We start from the raw sequence: 22,278 nt of genomic DNA on the forward strand, positions 1-22,278 counted from the left end.
GAAGTGTCAGACACATTGCAGGTAATCAAATTGAGACAATTTATCTGAAGATTTAGATACTGAAATTTAGGTATCTGTATAAACCAGAAATTTGGCCTTTGGTAGGCAGTGGAGATCTGGCCAGTACAGATATGGACTCCAGAGAGCTATCTGTCTCTTCTAAAAGTAAGCACCTACATTTTGACAGGCAAATATGTCTCTACACTCTGTTGGCTGACTGGATTAAATCTCCCTTGATTATAATGGGAGTTTATATGCCTGACTCAGAGGTTAAAGATGTTAATAAGAATCTTTGCATTATAGTTAGAGAGAGAACAGTCCTAATATGTGGCAGAACTGGAATATACTGAGTTGCTTTAATGGCTTTTCTAAAATGGACTTGCATTGCGTCACATATCTGTAGAAGTCTGTACTTTTATCTAAATCCTACACTTAAATACAGAAACAAGAGAAAATATTGCTCAATACTCCATTTAAAAAAATCATTTAAGAATTTAAAAATTAAATAAAAACTACATCTCTGATTCATAATGGCCATGACTAACAGTAGTGACTTCTGGAGAAACAAGAAGGGGAAAGGGAAAACAAACTGTGAAAAAGAAAGACTTTTCTAGATCTGAGGCAATTGTCAGAACTGGTAGGGCAGAATCATCCTTCTATGTGGATTTTGGGGGAGGAAAAGGTGTTAATTCTCCAGCTTCATCCACTTTTGTATACGTCTCCTAATGAGTACTTAATACAAAGGTGTTGATACCACAAGATGCTGGTACCTGGCATCATTTTGCTGATTAGACATGGATTTGACTGACAGCATAGTTTGATTAGACCTCAACAAACGCATACTTGTAAGTCAGGCACAAAAAGCACACACAATGCCAGTCCAGATACAGATCACTTCAGAAGAGCTATTAAACAAACTCAGAATAGTCCATTTTTACCCTGCTGTAGTGCCTCCTTCCTTAATTGTCATGCAAAGACTGCAGTGAATTTCTTTCAAGTTACTCTGAGTCAACTAGAAATCCTTTTTAAAGCAATCTGTGCTTTAAAGAACATTCAATAAATTGCTGTAATTATTTTTCTAGCTGAAACAATTACTAAATAATTGAAAATTAGTTTTTTGATGCCTTTCATAATTTCAATTATAAACTCATAAATGCATTGTTAGTTCTGGCAGCTCATGATGTTTCCTCCCTAAAAGGGTTAGTGCTCCAGTAGGCACTCCATGTTAATCAGGTGTGAGCAATCAAGAATACTCATTTGTCAAAAAGAAGAATATATGAATGTGGTGGGCTACAAGTATTTAGGATTGGTGTGAAAACACGAGGCTCTGAGTGTCAGTCTTTTCCCTGACCCATCACTGGGTGCTTTTTGAGTCAGGACTGGCTTCATCAAAAGACACGCTGATCATCAGGATTTTGTCACTGAGAGATACCTGACCAGGTATGGGAATGAAATCAGAAGATGGGATACTATATGACAGTGAAGATGGTACGTCACAACTGTGAAATAATCATACTGAATACTAAAAGAGAAATTGTTATTTGAGGGAAAGGACCTGCTGAACTGTGTCAAGGTTTTTTCTAACATTTTTTGAGATACAGAAGGGAGATGAGGAAAGTAAGATTACACTGACAGTAAAAAAAAAAAAAAAGAAAAGAAATGATACTTCAGTCTTGCAACAAATCTTCAGTAAGCCAGCAAATGACTTTTTTTAGGCTTTTGTTTTTAGTAAGAAGACAGTGAGATCAAGGTCCAGCTTGCATACCAAAGGTTTGAAAGTCAGTATGGTGGCAGAAGTCTCTCTGCTCAGAAATAAATCAGGCTATTGAATTGTATGGTTCATCCCATGAAAGTCAATAAATTATTGCCTGAAATGAGTTTCTTTCCTGGGTTCATGCAGCTCTGTCTCTGTCAGCCAACTAAAGAGACTCCTAAAGTATGACTCATTACTTCCCTTAGTAGAAGGTTGCTTTTCTATATGTACAAAACAGTACCTTTTAATCTATGTTGCAAATATTTTCATAGGTTGCTTGTTTGGTAAGGAGTCTTAGGAGGAATTCAAAAGTAGCTGAAGAGCCAAGAATTACAACAAAGTGGGCTGCAACTTTCTTATTTCTAGCAAAAAGAGGTTTTCACTCTTTCCCTGCTGTTTGCAAGATATCCAAAAGAAAACAGTGGGGCACTGGAGATAGACTAGTTCAGAAGGCATCAACAGAAGGAACTGGAGGGAGATGTCCACTAGTACCTCCAGTAACTCTGTCAGCCTCTGCTCATGTCCCATCGAAAAGAGTCTTGATTGATTACAAAGGTAGCATCTTTCAGAGTTGTATAGTGCTAATCAACACAGCTTGCTGTGGGGTTGGTCTTCTGATATGAAGGCTATCCTGGTCATCTCCACTTTGGCTGGTGCCTGCTCCTCCTTGAAACTTCATTACATGTCTGAAAATGGGCACAGTGCCACCCAACAGATGGACATAAGTGTAGGCATGCTGGAAACCTAGTATGTACAGATCTAAAGGCAGATTTCTCTCCCAAACAGGAAAATGGTGTAGTGCTTCTGCATTCTTTGCTATCTAAAGTTATCTCTACTTTTAACATTACCAAATACTTTCCAGCACAGTCAAAGTGACTTTTACGCTCTAGGATAGAAAGACAAATTATTCATGAAGGTCGGGAAAGAGATTGTGAGGAATGTCTCTATGCAACAAAATTATCTCTATAATATGTGGGGTGTTGACTGAAAAACGAATGGGTTTGAAGTCCCTCCAGGGGGTAACTATACATGGGTGGATGAAAAAGCACATCCGGTCACATGTGGAAAATTTCTCAGTTATCTCAAGATTTCATCCCCATTGTTATTATACATTCCGCTAGTCTCCTTCTTGCTATACGATATAGCAGGAGGCTTGCCCCTCTCAGACCGAGTATTATATTAAACAGGGTTTTGCTTTTCATGGCTCAGAAGCTGGAATCTAATTTATGCAATGCATGCAAAAGAGAAACAATAGTGCTATTTTCCAGTGACAACCCAATAAAATCTACACCCCTTTTTTTTTCAATACAAACAGCCATTGCAGGGCATTTCATATATCTGCTCCACTGATAACATTTCACTTAGAAATAAGTCTTTTCTAGGAAACTAATCTAAACTCTTTTCTTCTGTCCCTGGCCTTGCTTTCAGTTTTTCCTCAGAAGCTCATAGCACAGAAAGTCATTTTCCTGCTCATTGCTTAGTGCCATCAGCCTTGGCTGTTTTATTGCTTTTTTTTATCTCCTTATCTCAGTACCAGTATAACACAGCTGCTTCAGAAACAATCACAGGTTCTACATGCCTTACAGGTTTTGTTTTCAGTTAAAAAGCCCTTTTTGTTCTGCTGTCTGTCTGCACTTCACAGCACACATCATCTCTTTCTCAGATGGATCTCTGTGATTTTATTTCCTCTGCTTTACTACTCTTCTTTGTAACTGGTCTAATCTAATGTCAGTTTCTCTTGGTGGTAAATTGATTCTGTCAGGCTGCTTTCAAGGGGTTTTGAAGAAGCAAGTGTAAGTAAAAAGGGCAAGAGAAGAAGTCTGGACTTCCAAATATTTGGATCCTAAATTGCTGATTCATACCATTTTAAGGCAGAAGAGATGGAGCATCTTCTTGTAGGATAATCAAGACTCCACGCTCAGGTTTTAGTATTTGTATGCTTTCAACTCTGTCAGCTTGACTACATAAATGAGGGCAAAGCAAAGACACTTTCCTTTATTCCCTGACCTGCTCAGTATATGGAACTTCTAAACAGTTTGAATATGGTGGGGAAAAAAAACAAAACTGTTTTTAAAAGGTACTTTTAGAAGATACTGAAAATCCTAAACTGAGTAACATCAAGTGAGTCTAGTAGTGACGAATGTCAGCAGCTATTCGTCCTGAACAACAAGAAAAGCTGAAGGTGATAGCTAACACCAGGCATAGGAATGAAGATGCAAAGTACAATGTGGAAGATTATGCCTTTATTTGTGGAAGAGGTAATGTGTGGTGATTTTGCATTTGAATGTAATCACTGAATGAATAGTGTGAAAAAATATTCTCTATTGGCAAGTATGTGTCTGGTAGATGTCAAGTATTTTGAGGTTACAGAGAGGAGTTCTGTGGTGGGCTTGACTTATTTTGGCTATCAGAGCCCCACCCATCTTCTCTGTCCCCTGCCTTCATCATCAAGATAGGAAAAGAAAATAGACGAAAAAAGCTGGTGGGTCAATATAAAGGCAGGGAGACACCTTACTGATTCCTAACATAGGCAAAACAGACTCAATTTGGGGAAATCGACTTATTGCCATTTAATAACTATTCCTGCCAGCAAACCTGCTCCATCATGGACCCCTCTCTCCATGGGGCCACAGGTTCCGTCAGAAGCCTACTCCAAGTGTAGCATCCTCCATGGGCTACAGGTGGATATCAGCTCTACTGTAAACCTCCAAAGGATAATTTCAAAAACATTTCCATTATTTTTTTCTAAAAAATACAGAACTGGAGTTCCATGGTCCTAAAACACCACATAGTACAACGTACAAAATCCTCATAACTGTTGCTGTTAGATGTTTTAATTTTTTTCTTTCCCTACTTCTTTTTAAGGTCATATTGATGGCCTTATGCTGTACAAGTCATAATCAGTTGAACACAATGCCTGAGAAATTTTTTGCACTGAGTGCAAGATACTCAGACCTGAGTTGCACCTGACATTGCCTACATTTTCAGGACAGCATTGTGGTTCTCCATGTACTCCAAGCCTCCTTCTGCATATGTTGTTTTTGTTTTTTTTACTTGAAAGCCAGCTACATCATGCTTTCTAGACAACTCACTAGAGTACTTGCTGCAGAAGGATTCAGATGCACTGTACTGGTTCAAAGGCTACCCCAGTCTGGAGTTTGGATGGAAGTTCTGCAGTGATGTGCAGTGAGATCTGCATAGTGCTGCACGCTGTCTGTTAGGCATTATCCCTATACACACAAGCTTGAATATGAGAAATGGTGGAGCCATGGTGGCATGATATCTTTTCATCAGGTCCTGCTTGCCAGTCTGAGAGGAAGGCTGAATTAATGCCATTGTCCTGCTTTCAGCAATTAGTTAGTTCCATTATCAAAACAATGTGTTGCTATATTGCCATATATTTCTGCTCCCATGGGTAGTTTGATCTATGAACACGGAAGAAGGAAGTATAGGAATTTTTTCAGTAAGTCTTCTCATATATTATTAGGCATATGGAGCCTCCACAACTAACAAGTGAGTTCTTGTTTCTTTTTATAGTGAATGAGAGTCCTCAAATAAAAACAAACAAACAAACATATTTCTTAATTTTGCAAGTTATACTTTGAAATTATATCCCAGTGATGATCCCAGCAACGCCTTTGAATGTGGCTGCTCATCATATGAATGTTTTTCAGAATTTTTATTAACACTGCAGGTAATTCCAAATTTTAAAAAGCTTTACAAACTTAAATATAGTCTTTCCTGGTTTTCTGTGTGTTGGGATGGGAGACAGAATGAAGGATAGATGCTTTTATACACAGCTCCTGAATTAGTGTCTTCTACATGATAATCTGAAAAGGCAGGGGACTAAGCTGGAAATTCCTTTATCTCCTTTCATTTATTCCTTTCTCCATCTGTGATTTGTATTATTTGTGGGTGAATCTGTGGAAAATAGAAAATGAAGGAAGTTGGTAAGTGTGCTTGCTTTAGGAGGAATTTAACATCCCTAGCACAAGAAGACCAAAATTGAAGTCGCACTACGCACAAGAAAAAAAAAACCTTAACAAAAAACAAGAATGATACAAAAGAACTGACAGAATTTTACCTACAGAATCTGCCCACAAAATCTAAAACCTGAAAAAGTTATTTAGCCTATTCAGAACATGAAAATAGGACAAAGAACTTTACAATGCAGGACAGACAATATAAAGACAAGTGGAATGTGAAGCTGGTAAATACAAAAAATCCCCCCAAACTTCTTGTCCTTCAACAGTTGATTTAGAAATCAGTTGGCTTTACTGCCTCAGGAAAGGAAGCTGCATATCATTACAGATAGAACACTAGAACCTCTACTGAATGCATCACCATGCTGGAAAAAAGCAAATGGTGTGTTAGGTTGCACACAAAAATGCTCTGAGGAAGAATACTGCAAAACTAATGCAATTATGTTGCCAGTTACACAACACTAGCCACCATCTTTCTGAAAAAAAATTGCACAGAATTATAGAGGGCTTGAGAGAAGGGCATACTTATTAAGAACACAGAAAAAATACTTTAAGGGAGATTGAAAAGAGTGGAATTGTTAAGTTTAGAAACGAGATTAATAAGAGGAGATGAGAAATAACTATACTAAATAAAGGAATGTGATAGGAAAGGTAGATCAAAAATTTCTGTTTCCTCTGTCTTACAATACAAGAACAAGGAATATGCTAGGAAACCCAAAAGCTGGCAGAATAAAAACTGATAAAATCCATCTCCTGCAACAGATGAGTGTTGAGCAAACACATTGATAGAGGTGTAATTGAGGTCAAGGATTCTGCAACATTTAATGAAATATGAATGGTTACACAAAATAATGCCAGCAAGAATATCAGAAAGAAGATAAAGCCTCGGTTTTCAGGGCTAAACCCAGTCTCTAACTTCTAAGAACAGGTAGAAGTCTCTTGGTACCAGGCTTCTTTATTTTTCATATAAACTGCTATTAGTAAGATTCCCACAGTATGGCCAATGGAATTTCTCACATTAGTCTATTTTACAGTGTTGTTCTGATTGCATTTTAGGTCTGTTCACAGTAACATGACAGCATTGCAGATGGTGTAAAAACCTGTCTCCAAAAAACAATTCAGTCATCACTTCCATTTTCAAAATCCAGAGATGAGTCATTCCTCTCCCACAGGTAAACGTATTTGTATGAACATCAAGCTCTACAAATTTCTATGTATATCCTCAGAGTGAAAAAAAAATATAAAAATTACAGCACAGTTCTTTTCTGTATTGACAAAAGTCAGGTTTCAGCCCACCCTTAACCATTCTCCAGTTTAGAAAGTGCTCTGTCAAGCACATGTAACTCAAAGTACCCAAGTGGGTATGACAGTGCCACATCGAAATATGAAAAAAGGGATATAAAAAGTACAATTAGTAGTTGAAGGAATGGGAAAAAGGTTCTTTGGCAACAGCAGGCATGCAACAATCAGCCATAGTTCTTAGAAGACCACAGAATCACTGCATGGTTCAATAAGTTCATTAATGGTGGGGCAGAATGTACCACCAGCAAGTTTTATGGTGACACGAAGCTGGGAGGAGTGGCTGATATGCCAAAGGGTTGTGCTGTCTTTGAGAGAGGCTTCAACAGGCTGGAGAAATGGGCTAGCACAACCTCAAGAAGTTCAAGAAGGAGAAATACAAAGTCCTTCACTTGGAAAGGAACAACCCCATGACACCTATATACACTGGGGAAAACAGCATTGCAGAAACCACAGTATAGGTTCTGGTGGACACATAAGCCAGAATTTGGTCCTTCCTGCAAAAAAGGCTTCATTAGACAAAACATTACCAGGAAACAGGTGATCCTTCCCCTTTTATTCAACACTGGTGAGGCCACACCTGTAGAACTGGACTTCTTAGTACAAGAGAGACATGGATGTACCAGAGAGAGTCCAATGAAGGGCCTCTGACCAGATTAAGGAATTGGAGCATCTGATATATGGGAAAAGTCTGAGAGAGCCAGATATGTTTAGCCTGAAGAAGAGGAGGTTCAGGGGGATCTTATCAAAGTGCATCAAGGTCAGCCACCTTGGAGATACTCAAAAGCCATCTGTATATGGTCAGGGGCAGTTGGCTCTAGGTGACCCTGCTTGTTCACAGGGTTTGGACCAGATGACCTCCAGAGGTCCCTTCAAGCTCAACATTCAGTGATTCTGTGGCTTGTTACTGGCTCATGTCCTGCTTGCTGCCCACTCGCACCCCTGGGAGCCTTTCCTGCAGAGCTGTTCCCCAGGCAGTGGGTCCCAGCCTGCATTACTGCAGCAGACTCTTCCTTCTCTGGAGCAGGGCTGGCATTTGGCTTTGGTGAATCTCATGAGATTCCCACTGGCCTATTCTTCCAGGCTGTCCATGACCCTCTGGATACAAGCCCTGACCCTGTGCAAATTATCTGGTCCCCCTATTCTGGTGACATCAGCAAACTTGATGAGTTCACTATCTAATCCTCCAGGTTATTGATAAAGATATTAAATCAGAAGAGTCCTAGGACAGACCCTATGACACACCACCTGTCTCCAGGCAGAGAGGTCCCATCAACCAGTAGCTTCAGGTAAGCCTGACCATCCAGACAATTTTCCACTCTGCTGATCCACCCACACAGACCGCAGTGTCAGAAGAGGCATACAAGAATATTGTAAAAAACAGTTTCTAAAGTCTTGTTATAGTCAAAGTAAGTGACTTCTCTCCCATTGCTCAAAAATCCAGTAATATTAGCATGGTAAAATTTAGGTTGGTTAGGCCAAATTTACCCTTGGATATCTGTGCTGGAGGTGACTCTCATGCACCAACTTCTCTTCTATGTTCCCAGAAATATGTTCAAACAGGACTTGCTTGATAATCTTTCCAGGTATCTAAGTGAGGTCGACTACCCTGTAGTTCCCTGAACTGCCTTTTGTTGAAGACAGGAGACCTTTTGCCTTCTTCCAGCTATCAGGGGCCTCTACCATGGCTCCATTATTTATTTCACAGTCTCTCTAGCCCTTATCACATCTCAAATCATGACATCATAGACTCATAGAATATCTTGAGTTGGAAGGGACCCACAAGGATCATTGAGTCCAACTCCTGGCCTTGTGCAGGACACCATAAGAATGCCACCATGTGCCTGAGAGCATGTTTTCTAAGCTCTGTATGGAGCCTAATTGCAGGTAAATCCAGTCTTAGTGTCAGACTCAGACAACTGTTTATGTCTAAAGGAAATAACTACATGGATTCCATTAGTATTAATTTTGCATGTTATCAGTCACTAACCGAGGACCTGTTGTGAATGAAGGATCCCTCCACCTTGGATAAAGCAGAATCTCTCAGTCTAAGGTAAGGAATCTTAAACATTGAGAGGTGTCAATTCATTCTAATTAGCAAATAAAGAGCTTTCCATCTACATTCACTTAATAGAAAATAGGAAAGACCCTGAATTAACAGCAGTTAATCCACACTTCTAGGGAAATAGTTAGCCATTACTGTAGTAAACCCCTTATTTCTGCATTTCCAGCTAATTCTGGCACGAAGGAGTGCTGTATCAGAACAACTGGGCACGGCAGGCTAGACAGGGAACGATAAGCAGAAAACCTGGTGCAGGCACAAGAAGAGCAAGATGAATCCCCAGATCCTAAACCCTAGTGATGCAGACTTTCTCTCATCTCCTGAAATATCACTATAACTCACCAAAATGTGTCAGAAGAAAGAAAACCAGTGCCCATTACTAAAAGATTTTAGATGACTACATTGCCAACAGTCAGCACCAGTGATTCAAGCTTGTTCACAGAATCATAGAGTTATATGTATACTATATATATAATCAATGGTTTGGGTTGGGAGAGATCTTAAAGATTGTCTAGTTCCACACTGCCATGAGCAGAACACCTTCTACTAGACCGGTTTGTTTAAAGCTGCATCCAACCTGATTGGCATCCAACCATTTGCCTTGAACTATTTGAGAAAAATCATGTATTTGGTACTTAGCCAACACAGAAATGCTCTGCATTTCTGGAACACTGTTCTTTAGGCTCCAGATATGATCCATGTAGGTAAAAAATCACAGTTAAAGGACACTGATCAGCCACAGTTGTTTGAGCCCATTGGACTAAGTCAGGAAGGGAGCTGGGGGAAGTAGTGGATAAATATTTATCTGTGGATAAATAATATTTTGTCTTAACACGATAATACAAGAATTGTTTTTTTGGTTGAGAAAACCTTTGAGGTAGCTGAAAAGCAATGGTGGCTCTGTAAATATAAGGTTGACTTGGTAACTGATCTTATATTTCTCACCAAGCCACAAGAACCTGTGGGAGAAACAGAAGAAAGCTGACAGCAAACTCATCACTTTAAAGAAAACCTTCAAAAAGCTTTGAATATCTTCTTTCCTGAAGATATCAAAATTCACTGAGATCCTCACAAATGCCACAGCAGTTGAGGACAACCTGGACTAACACAGAGATGTCTCTGCAGTTCTCCCACTTGGCAGAGGAAATGTCAGCACAACACTATCAACTCTTGTGAACCATTTTTTCACAGAAAAAGCCTGTAAAGCTTCTTCATATTGATAAGACTCTCTGTATATCAAAATTGTGCAAATGTATCATATAGGAAAATTTTCACAGTTGATTCTGTGCCAGTTCTCTCTCTTTCATTTCCTTCTTCCAAATTAAAACCTGTGTGGTTGTGTATCATTAAATCCAAAATATTTGTTCCCTTAACATTGTTCCAGCTGGTGAGGTTCTAGGACATTGGTGCAGTATGCCAACCTTTATTGCTACTAATACAAAAGCAAGCTAACTCAATTTATATCTGTGGGATGACTGTTGATATCTATGGTACTATTTTCATACTAACTCATTTTATCCACTGTGGTCAGGCCTTCAGCCTTTCTTCAGCTGAAGGGGTGATGAATTTTAGAGGACTAGCAGTTTCCTGAGACCTGGGCATATGAATTTTACCCCAAGTGTATGAGAAGATACTGTGACGTTTAATGGGAGAAGAAATTATAAAGAATATGTCATTAATAGACTTACCAAGGAACTGTCTCTGCTCTAAAACTCTACAGAATTGCTTATGAACCTGTGAGGAAGTAAAGCACCCCTATTTTTACTAATGTTTTTAAAATTAATTATTTTAAGATTATTATTACATTTCTGAGAGGTACTAGTTATTTTTAGGTCTCTACCATAAAGGCTTCATTGGTTTTCTACATATAAATATAAGGCTTCTGCCACAGTGGTTCAGACACTGACAGAGAATGTTTTTTAGATAAATTGATTTATTGAGATCTCTACCTAGGATAATAGTCAGAACGAAAAATTGAATCTCTCAGACAGGGTGAACAGTTGCTGTCTTATTGATGATGGGATTCTGTGGGGGTTATTGCAGCAACGTCCTCAGCTAAATCAAATGAGACACTCCAAACTGTACTCATGGGGATTCTTCTCGTGTCCAGCTGGGCTATGGTCCTACTTGTAACACCCACATAAGCAAGGTGAATTGCTACTGATTTTCTTAAACTGTGCTAAAGCTTTTCCTGTCCTCAGTATGTACTTTCCTGTGTGATCATTCCTGCATCTGCAGAAGCAGTTTCTACTGACCACACAGGTGTCCTGTATCTCTACGGCTTGGTCAATTCTGCTGCAGGGACATGCAGGAATGGCCTTAGGGCATCTTTGCTGGAGTCAACACCCGAGATGTTATGCAGCAGGCAGAGGCAAAGCATCAGTGTCTACCCATCGGCCTGAGCACAGCAGCAGCTGCCCAGGGGGAGTCTGCAGGGCTGTTCAGCCCCCCTGGAGAGCAGCTGTCAAAATTGGTCAGTCGCTTCATTGTGAAGCCAGTAGTTCAGCTGAGCACTTCGTCACACATTAGTCCACTGAACCAAACCAGTCCTGTGACTCATCTGTGCTGGGGAGTTCCTCAAGTCCCCAGGGAACAAGTGACTAAGCGCACTGGGTTTGCACACAGGCAAATCCTTGCCATCGCAGTTACAACTACAGGGCAAGCTACAGTTTCATTTTTATATCAGACTTACAACTTAAATACTGTAACTCTTGCCATGGTAGATGTATTTGGTAACCAGAACTTTAAAGGAAGGACTGAGATCAGTATCTGAGTCTTCTGTCAGATAGAACCTATTAAATTACTGATGCAATGGAAAATCAAGTAAATATTTCACTGTTTTAATGAGAACGTAAAATGCCATTTACTTCCATGCATAGTAAAATGCTACTTCTTCCCCGTTCACTTTTATTTGCCTGGTTTCCTTTGTTCTAGTTCAGTCATAATTTCACACTTGCAAAAATTTTGGAAGAACTGGAATTTTGCTTATTAATTTAAAGAATAAAGGCAGACCACCTGGAGAAACATGCAGACAGCCATTTCACAGGCCAAACTGAGGGCTCCTGAGCTGTTTATGCCAGTGGAGATTTCCTTTTTGCAGCCTGTTGAGAAGCCTTGTGCTTTTAATGATGATGTTAAAAGACTCACAAAGCAAAAATCAAGTACATAAACCCCCACAGTAGATAAGAGGAAGAGTACAAAGAATTTAATTCACTAGAGAAGCACAAACTGCGAGTGTGTCCTTGATGAATGCCAGGTAGTTTGAAGCAAAGGGCTATTCTTGTAAGTCGTCCAAGGGTAAGTGTGATGTCTGTTTCCTCCAGTCGAGTCTGGGTGCTGCACAGAGGTGGTGCCCAGTCAGGCACAGCACAGGGTACACACAAACCTTCCTGATAGGATCCTACCAAGAATCCTGATAGCAGTTCTTCGGGAAGGCAGCCAGTATCCAGACATGGAAAACATGCTTTCCTTATTTCATGCCACTGGCAAGTAAGTCCTAGTGGACACCCAGTGATACTGATAGGAAGTAGATAGTTGTCAGACTGGAGATTGAAAGGAGACAGATCACTCACTGAGAATGATCAAGGCAGCCCTGCAATCCCTCTGAAGATAAAATATTACAGAGATAGAAAGTCAGATATGTGCCATTACCTTCCCTTAACAGAAATAGGGATTATGTTGCTAGAAACAGGCTTTGCCCCTGGCTGAGTATAGGGTGAATCAGTCCATCTCGGCACTGGAAAATGGTATTGCTGTTGGTTAGAAGGTGACAAGGAGTTTGAAGCAGGAAAGGTATACTAGGAAGCAGGGAAAAAGGATGCTCCAAAAAGCAGTTGTACTCCCAGAGATCAGCTAACCTTTGTCTAACAGCTTGCTGATATTATGCATTATGTGCAAGACCACACTCTTCAATTTCCAGCTGAGTATGTTTGATACAGTATTGTTTCTCCAAGGACTGGTGCCTTCCCAAAGAAGTGAATTTACTCCCCCAGATTCAGGTCTATTGTCAAAGGATGTTAAACACCTAAGCAGCTTGGACAGAGAAGTGCAGCCTTTGATATACTTTCCTGTCTATCAATCTTGTAAAGCTGTCTAGACTGTCCCAGGAGAGGGGGTGGAAGTGCAAATCAGATATATGTGTAAATATAGAAGTGTAAATCAGATTCTGTAAGCATGCCTATGCAACAGGGTATAGGGAAAAAAATTGCACGTTATCAAGACAAAAACCCAAGGACTGTCTCGAAGCTCTGGTAATAAATGAATCTTTCCTTCTTTGGAATTAAATAAACAGCTGAAATCTTCTAGGAGCTGTGTTCATCAGTTCCATGGTTTGGATACAAAGCAGCTAATACTGTGCTGAAATAGGATCATGACATACAACACCAGTGCAGCACACCACATGAGGATGGGTCACGCTATTGCAAAATAATTTATGCGAGGAGAAGCACTGGCTGGTACCATGGAGGTAATCATGTTTATTATCTGTGAGCCCATGGTGACAGCAAATATGCCTGGCAATAGCTGTATCCCACCAACACAGTAGTCACCCACACTGCTAATGTACTCATGGTCATTTTACGAATTACAACAAAGTAATATCTGAGGAAAGTTATTAAACCTGCTAATATAACAGTGCCTGGTATGCGGTTTTAATATCCCACTATTTATTATTTTAGTTCTTTGCAATAAAAAGCCCGAAACATCATTTCCCTACCAGGGCTTCTGGATGTGCCTGGGTTTACTGTGGTCCCAAAGGAAAGGACAATTAAATGTTCCAGTTTTAACAGCTGACAGACCTGATATCTCTACACTGTCTTGAGAACACAGAATGCCTGTATTTTTTTGCAGTTGTTTTAGTTTTTTTTTTTCCAAATATACAGTGTCATCTTGCAGTTAAGCTTATGCAGAAATTATCCAGCTGTACTACAGGCTAATGGATATTGTGTTTATGCAGGTTCTTTCTAGAATAATGAACTTGAACCTGCAGAGGTCCATGCTAGTGGCTTTAAGCCAAACCTGGTTTTCTTTCTGTAAGGCCTTTGCTACAGAGAAAAGAAATATGATCTTGATGATGAACTATTAGATAAGGATTTACGTACAGGATTATGAAGATCAGACTAAGTGATATGGATTCTCTTGGGGCAAGAATCAGTGAGGATGTCAAAGCATGTGCTGTCTTTGGGCTGTGTTCACATCACCTGCTGCTGCAGCCACCTACCAGCCAAGGCTGCTGCTCTGCCTCCTGGCAATGAGTAGGCAGTGAACAGGCAGGGTAAGGAATTGCAAAGAGCCCAGATATGGTTCCATAGCAGATAAATTCCATACTTGTCTACAGGCAAAGCTAGAGGGAAAAACGAGTCTGTTCCCAAGGCACTAACACTTCTGACACCTCTTGCTGGATGCTAGCAAGTGAATTTGTATTCTGGACCTTATTTTGCTTAAGATAATTTGCCAAATCGGTTAGGCAAATCAGCTCTTTGGACAAGACTTAATGAAGTGCTGTACTAAACTCCACAGATCACAGGCGAAGTCTTTAAACTGATTGCCTTCTTGGCACCTCCTAACTTGTAATGCCATTTTGAAAGCAACCAGTAGTGATGGGTATTCTGTTGTTTTCTCTTCACATACTGATGTGGTTTGCTCCTCATTGCTCTGTTATCCATGGGGGCTCCTGGTATATTAGACTTATATTTTTCACTGTCTGAAGACATATCTGTTTGAACCTCATTCTCTGGTTCTTTTTTCACTTCACCCAAGTACTTCCCCCAGATTTCTTTTTTGCAGTTTCCAAGTATGCCAAGAAATTAATCTTTATATTTTCACTACTGTGAAAAAGAATTAACTATGGTAAATATTCTTTGTAGCAGAAATGGTCATCGAACATGTAAAACTGAAAAAAAGTCCAGTCGTGAGCAATGTTCAGTAAATAATCAAGAAGTAAACATTGAAATAGTAATATAAATAATGTATATATTCAGTGGAAATTGTTATAGAGAAATCTGAAGAAAATTCAGCTCAGCTAAATCAGGACCATGCACAGAAAAGAGAAGTTAAATTATGAACATTTTTCTGTGTGAAATGGCAAATGGAGCTGCATTAAAAAGTAATGAATCTGTACAAAAGATAAAAGCACATTTCCTCACATCAGGAGGACAGTGTTCCCTGTCTTTATGCCATCCTCTCCATTACTTTTCTTCAGCTTGATGTGACTATGGAATAGTCTTTGTGCAGAACAGGTTTTTCCTCAATTAATGTCTGTACTTTTTGTAACCTGTTGGCTTTCTTAACCTCTTCAGTAGATTCTATTAAAATAGTTCTGAATAGTTCTGTATACTTTAATTCTGGATAGTTAGAGCCTTCTCTCCTCTTTTTTTTTTTTTTTTTTTTTTTTTTTTTTTTCTTTCTCCACAAATGTTTTGTTTTCCTAGCCTTTACTTAATTTTTTGCTTCTTACCACATTTCTCCACCACATTCATCCCTCTGGGACCATTTTCTTTAGGTCCATTTCTTTCATTTACACCACACCATCTACTGAGGTGTGCAGGGAGAGGGGAGGAATTTGCAAACATGCCTAAAGTGCAACCAGTGAGTCATTTCACTCATCTATTTATTCCTGAGATCCTACATTTTTCAAAATTGACTACACTGGAGCATAATTAAGGAATTAAGTTCCTAACTGTTTGGAGTGTCACTGGAAATTGCAGTGCACAGATTAAAGAAGGAATGCATTTTCATGGCATTAATTATTTACATAAGGGAAGAAAATGATCAAGGGTACTGCTATGATTAAGACAGAGAAATTGTCATGGGGCAGTGAGATGGGCAGCGAGCTGAACTGCCTGAATTCGTTAACTCACAACCACTTTGATGTGATGTGTGATGATGAACAGTTGTTACCACAAAGCAGCCAAGAAACTTCAGAAACCAATTGAAAGGGAGATGGTACTGTACAAAACAGCAGCACTTACCCTCGCACCCTCCTCCTGGTTGTGCCTGCTGGGTGCTGTACAGGGACGGTGAACCCTAATGCCATGATCCCTCTGGATCCTTGTTACAGTAACACTTCAGCATGGTGATGTGTGGCTTTGACCAAAGCCTATTACATAGTCTCCATCAGGCATGTCCCAGGTAGATGAGTAGTATGGGAAAACCTCTACTGGGGTTTTATTTAACGATTTGCAGACAGTGAATTTACTGATGAACTAGTTAAGCTTTTATAAATTATGCTCAAACTAAATACGCCATCTTTCTCTGACTACTATATAATTGCCTCAAGAAAATTTAATTAAGAAAATATTGATTTACCACACACTTCCAGTGTCACAGATCAGTTATGCCACTGACATTTACACAAGCTCCTTTCCACTTGGAGCATGCAGCAAATACTCAGCCAAGTAGTAATCTATATTACGCTTCCTCAAGGTAATAATCTGCTATATACAATTAAAATGGATTAGGTCTTGATTTTCCAGAGTATCTGAGAAATTTATAGCTTTTTCTGAGACAGACAAGAATTTTTCTTGATTCTAATACAAAATAAATCTGAGCCTAAAGCAAAGAATATGCCTTCCTTTTTCTACCAATAATCTTCTCGTTAGTGGTAGAAAAATTTGTCTTCCTCCCTTGGATACCAGCACAGATATCAAGAGATTATTCTTTTTCCCTTATAAATGACACTCTTCAATGTTCAAGCTAATTTTAAACTCCCGCTTATCCCGTAGTTCAAGATTATACTGCTATTGATGGGTTTTCGGCAGCAGATTTATATAATGGGCTGTAATACTACTATTTCATGATTTAAACAGAAGTTCAGCATCTCCTGATAACAATTTTCTGAAAAATCCTCTACAGGTAACAGTAGCATCTCTTTTCTTCTTTTGCTCTTAGGATGCACTAGCCTAGCTTATACTGTACCTCCCTCCATCTTCCATTTTTTCTAGACTGCTATTTCAGATGGATGTCACTTTCAGATGGATTTTACTCATTTAACTTTCAATTCAGATCTAGATTCTAGCTTAAGCCTGATTTTGTGCATGCCAGGAAGTTATCTTCCACACACTCCTGGTCTGTTTCCTCTCTGCTGTGTTTAATTTCCAGATATATGAGATTTCCAGATATGTGAGAGGAAGATGAGGCTCCCAATCCAAACTAGGTACTCTTGCCTCAGATACCATGTTTCTATTGTTGGAGAATCATAGAATACACTGAGCTAGGAGGGACCCACAATAATCACTGAATCCAACTCCTGGCTCTGCACGGGACAACCCCAAGAGTCACACCATGAGCCTGACAATATTGTCCAAACACTTCTTGAACTCTGTCAGGCTTGGTGCTGTGACCACTTCCCTGGGGAGCCTGTTCCAGTGCCTAGCCACTCTCTGGATGAAGAGCCTGTTCCTAATGTCTAATCTAAACCTCCCCTGACACAGCTTCATGCCATTCTCTTAGGTACTGTGTCACTGGTCATCAGAGATTAGAAATCAGTGCCTGCCCCTCTGCTTCCTCTCATGAAGAAGAACATTTTCCCAGTGCATTGAGGATTTTTTAATCTTCTGTGCATTAGTAGGAGAGGTGGAGAAGCTCTGAATCCACTTGGACAAAGAATCTATTAAAGGCTAAGATAACTAGCACAAGATCTTAGAATTCTGATAATAGAGGGCTTAGTAATGCAAATGAAAAAAATCTAATCAACTTCTCCTCTTCAGACATCTTCAGACCTGAAAAAACTGGACTAGTCAGAAACTGCAAATGCATCCAGTACTCATAAAAAATAGGTGAGAAATGAAGCTAAGCATTTTGTCATATCCAGGTTAGCATTTCCCAAGGCAGGTACCTAAAAGGAAAGAAAGAGTAAAGAAAGAAAGAAAGAAAGATGCAACATTCAGTCCTAAAACTGGGAAGAAGTATTTATGGGTGTATTGGAACAAGGAAATTATATCAATAACAACCTGTATGACCTGCCCTGTAACGACTCAGGTGTGTGACAAAAGGTCTATCTCTTACCTGACACATTGCCAGGCTGCTGTCGCTGTGGAGGGACCATCTAAGGTTTATGAAACTCAGAGCTGAGCAGCCACCTCCTGCCAATCACAGGACTTTGTGACAGGGAATTGTAGATTGCCAATAACACAATCAAGAGCTGTTTTGGTTGAAGAGCATTACACTCGGCTTCCCATACCACTGCAAAGTGTAATAAACTGTCAGGTCTGGACAGACAGCTGAAATAAAAGCAGGATTTGTTCTTTCAGTGCCACCATAGGACAAGCAGTCTATCTGGATTTGTGCACTGTAGGATTAAAATGATTTTTCTGAAAGCATTTACAATAAGGCATATTGTAAAAGAATTAGCAGACTGAGCAAGGGACAAGTATTTACAGAAATAAATGAGAAGGCAGAAAAAATGCAAATCTTCTCAAATCTTCATTAGTGAAGCCTAGCCATGATGAAGATGTCTATTTCAATGGACTTTAAGAGATATTTTAAAATACAAGTTAAATAAACCGAATCCTAGTTCTGCTTTACTTGCTCATAAAAGTATTCAAATCATTATATTACTATGTCAAACATATTATTGAAACTTTACTAATATATATCTGGAACACATGCAAAGCTTTATTTTATCAGTCGTGAATGTATGCTAGTAAAAGAAATCATATACACTGATAGAAGAAGGCCCTGTGATCTTAGTCTGGTTTGCTAGTTTTTCCTTCAAACGGTGTGATAGTTTTATCTGAGAAATCAATTATCAACTCAGTATCATGTAATTAATTCAGCTGCCTGCATACAGTGCTGTTTTATGGCATCTAAGAGATCAATGTGACATTGGTAAATATGGTCCAGGATCTACAAAAGATCTTTGACTATATAGGAGCTAGAGGCCAAACAAGGTGAACTAGGGCACCTCAAATGCAGAAGAAGTCTGTGTTTAGGAAGCTGAACCAAGGTGCCTTGAAGAAAAATTGGTGTATAACTTCATTTCCCGCATTTTTGAGACAAATCAGGAGCACAGGTAATGGCTGAAGACCCTTCACCTGTTCATTTTAGCCCCGCATAAAGCAGGAAAAACTAAAGACCACAACTTGGATCAGTCAAGAGATACACCAGTTGGTAACTCAGCCTCCTCTGTCTCTTGGCTGTATTAAGCTGCATCACTTTGTGCCTCCTTAACCTGCTGAGCACGGAGCAATGTGAGCGCTTTGAACACTTTTGATGGACTATGTTCTCTACCCAAAGACATACTTTTATATCAGGAACACTTAAAATGTTTTATGTGTATGCCCTTTGAAAGATGTATAGTCCATGGGAAAAGAAACAGGTTAATTAAATAATTATACTTTCCTTAGGTTTTACCTTTGTGTTAGTCACAAGAAAACAGTACCTTTGTGCATTCAAATAGTTAGAGTTACATACAATATTCCAGATATGATCCCCTAAGAACCTTATGCAATGACATTGATATTTCTTTGTATCTATCAGAAACAGTTCTCTCATGGTTACATTTGGTTTTTTTCAGATGACATTAGAGGGTATAATCATACACTTCTTGGTCAATACCCTTCTATCTCTTTTTCTTCTACTGTCATTTCTAAATTATGAGTTTTCAGTTATTACAGGAATACCTGCAATTAATCCTGGCAGACATTGCTTATCCTTTCATCCTACTTCTATTTTATGTAGCCTGAAGGCTGTTCCTTTCTTCCCGTATTTCACTTAGTTCTTGTTGTGTTGATAACTCCCTGTTTTGTACCATCAACAGATATATGTTTTCCTCTGCACTAAGGTCTTTAATGAAAGTACTGAATCAAAGTGGTCCTCAGCTTCAGTTTCTGTTCCACTTTGCCTGTGCATCTCACACATGCCTACATCTTAGGAGGTTAGCAAAACAGAATTAAAGTATGTGATCTGCTCATACATACAGCGTGCAGACCTACAAGAATAGGTTCTTTATTCAGTACTGTAACCTATTTTTCTCTACCTCTGTACTGAACTCAAGGAGGAATATTACATGTAAGAAAACTTGACAATTCTTTTTGCTTAAAGCTGTTATTGATGATGTCTCATCCCACCATGCCTGTGATCCTGGTATTCTGGTAGACTTAACACACAATGGAGTGTTTTTCCCATCAGGATGATGAAAGATCTTCAAGTCTTTCTCGTAACATGATCTCGGCCCATTGTTGGGTCTTCTTTTATTTCCTTGGTCCACATATTCTTTTCCTTTCCCTAGGAATAGGGAAACTGCTGTGAAAGTTCACATGAAACTTTTTTGGGCTGAGACTTTTCAGTAGAGATCTTCCTTTTTGATTTGTCCTCTAGAGAAGAACTGCCAGGTGGTCATTCCTGTTCCAGTCAATATCCTTTTCAGTCTATAATCCTTACCTTGCATGTTTGCTACCAGAAGACAGTCCACCTCTTTCCCCCCAGACCAACTCTGTATATTAACAGCAAGTATGTATATTAACAACAAGTTTCCTGTGCATTACATGATCTCCCCCTGATGCTGGTCTGATTTTCAATTTCTTTTCCTCTCATTCTTCCCCCAGCCTGCAGATCATCCTGGACTCTCTTCTTTTAATGTCTCCCAGATAAAAATATAAACCCAGACTTTTTTTTTGGGAGGTCCATCTATGCAGTGACTTGCCTGCAACAGCATCCATAGGAAAGCTACACAAAGAGGATTAGAAAGTATTACGAGACCCCTGGCTGGGACACTTTCCCAGATTCCTGAGTTGACAACGGCATGCAGTTCAACATGTTTCCAATCAGCTGATGAAGCTACCCTCCATCAGCTTTTCTAATTGTTCCTATTTTAGTCTCTTAAATGTTCTGTTGGCACTCAGAGCCACAATTGATTACACACTTCATGAAAAAAAAGTACTTTCTCTTGCATTACTTGTTTTTATTCTGCTGCCTCTAACCTCATCAAAATCCCTCTAATTCTGCCATTGTAAGAAACACAGAATAATCATTTTCTATCACCTTTCACTATAGTATTCACAGATCTTTTATCATAGTCATGTCTTTTCAAACTCGAGCAATTCTGAGGTTTCATAATTGTTGTCCCTGCCTGCGCAGTTATTTGTTCCTGTTGTATCCTTCTGTGCTGGAATTACCTGGACTGTATATGGATGTTAAGCTGAAGGCATTCCTTACATTTCTTACACTCTTTACATTTATACAGTCACATAAACAAACTTTATTGGAGAAAGTGAGATCTCAAAATTTACTGTTATGTCAACAGAAGACTAGCTCACCCATCTAAGAAGACTCTGAAAATTGTCTTTATCATAATTTCCTAATTGACACACAGTATTCTCAAGTATACTGTGGACCAGAATTTATTGCCACATACCAGTTATTCAAAGTCCCATCTAAAAATTCCAAATAATTTTCTGGAACAATTGAAGACAGGAATAGGCAAATTATTGATCTCTTTCTTAGAAAATGTTCACCAGGCTTAAAATCAGCTGTGGCTAGGGCAGAAATCCCTGGAATTCTAGGACAGCGTAGGCTTTCCTTAATGTTACCTTTAGTCACATGAAAACCAAACACACTTGGTACAAAAGTGTCAAAATCAACCCCCCAGTAGCATTTTGAATTAACTGAAATTCCACTTTCACCCAGTAGCATATTCCACTGAAAAATATTGCAACCAATTCTAGTTAATGGTCTTCTGTAAAAAAAAAAAGTAGAGCAAAATGGGTCATTTTCTCAGTTGGGGTTACAGAAAAGATGAAGAAGGAATGAAAGAGTGGTAAATGCAAGTGGCATTTGTACAGCTGATGACACTACAGCACGCCAACTTCCCTTGTTCTTGTGTTGGTAGCAACGTACTGAGATTTCACTGCAGTATCACCTGTTTTTTCACTCTGTTCTCTGGGACTGAAATCTGGTTCTGCTCTGTTGTTCTACAGAACCAAGAACTGAACAATCACTGAAATCAGCTGTCATGGTCACTCAAACCAGATATTTTCTTTCCAACAATCTGTTAAGTTTCTTAAGAAGCTCTGCCTCAAAATTCCGAAAGTTCAGTCAAGAACAAAGATTTCAGTAAGGTTTCTACATGGCAATGTCCACCAAAACCAAAGCTTACATATCAAGAGATATACATGAAATTAAGCATCTAGCTCTTTCTTTTAATGTGTTTTAATAATTTGTTTTTTGAAAATCAATTTGCATTT

The sequence above is a fragment of the Myiozetetes cayanensis genome, unplaced genomic scaffold (assembly GCF_022539395.1).
Source record: "Myiozetetes cayanensis isolate MyiCay16 unplaced genomic scaffold, myiCay2020 scf5-8, whole genome shotgun sequence".
NCBI lineage: Eukaryota > Metazoa > Chordata > Aves > Passeriformes > Tyrannidae > Myiozetetes > Myiozetetes cayanensis.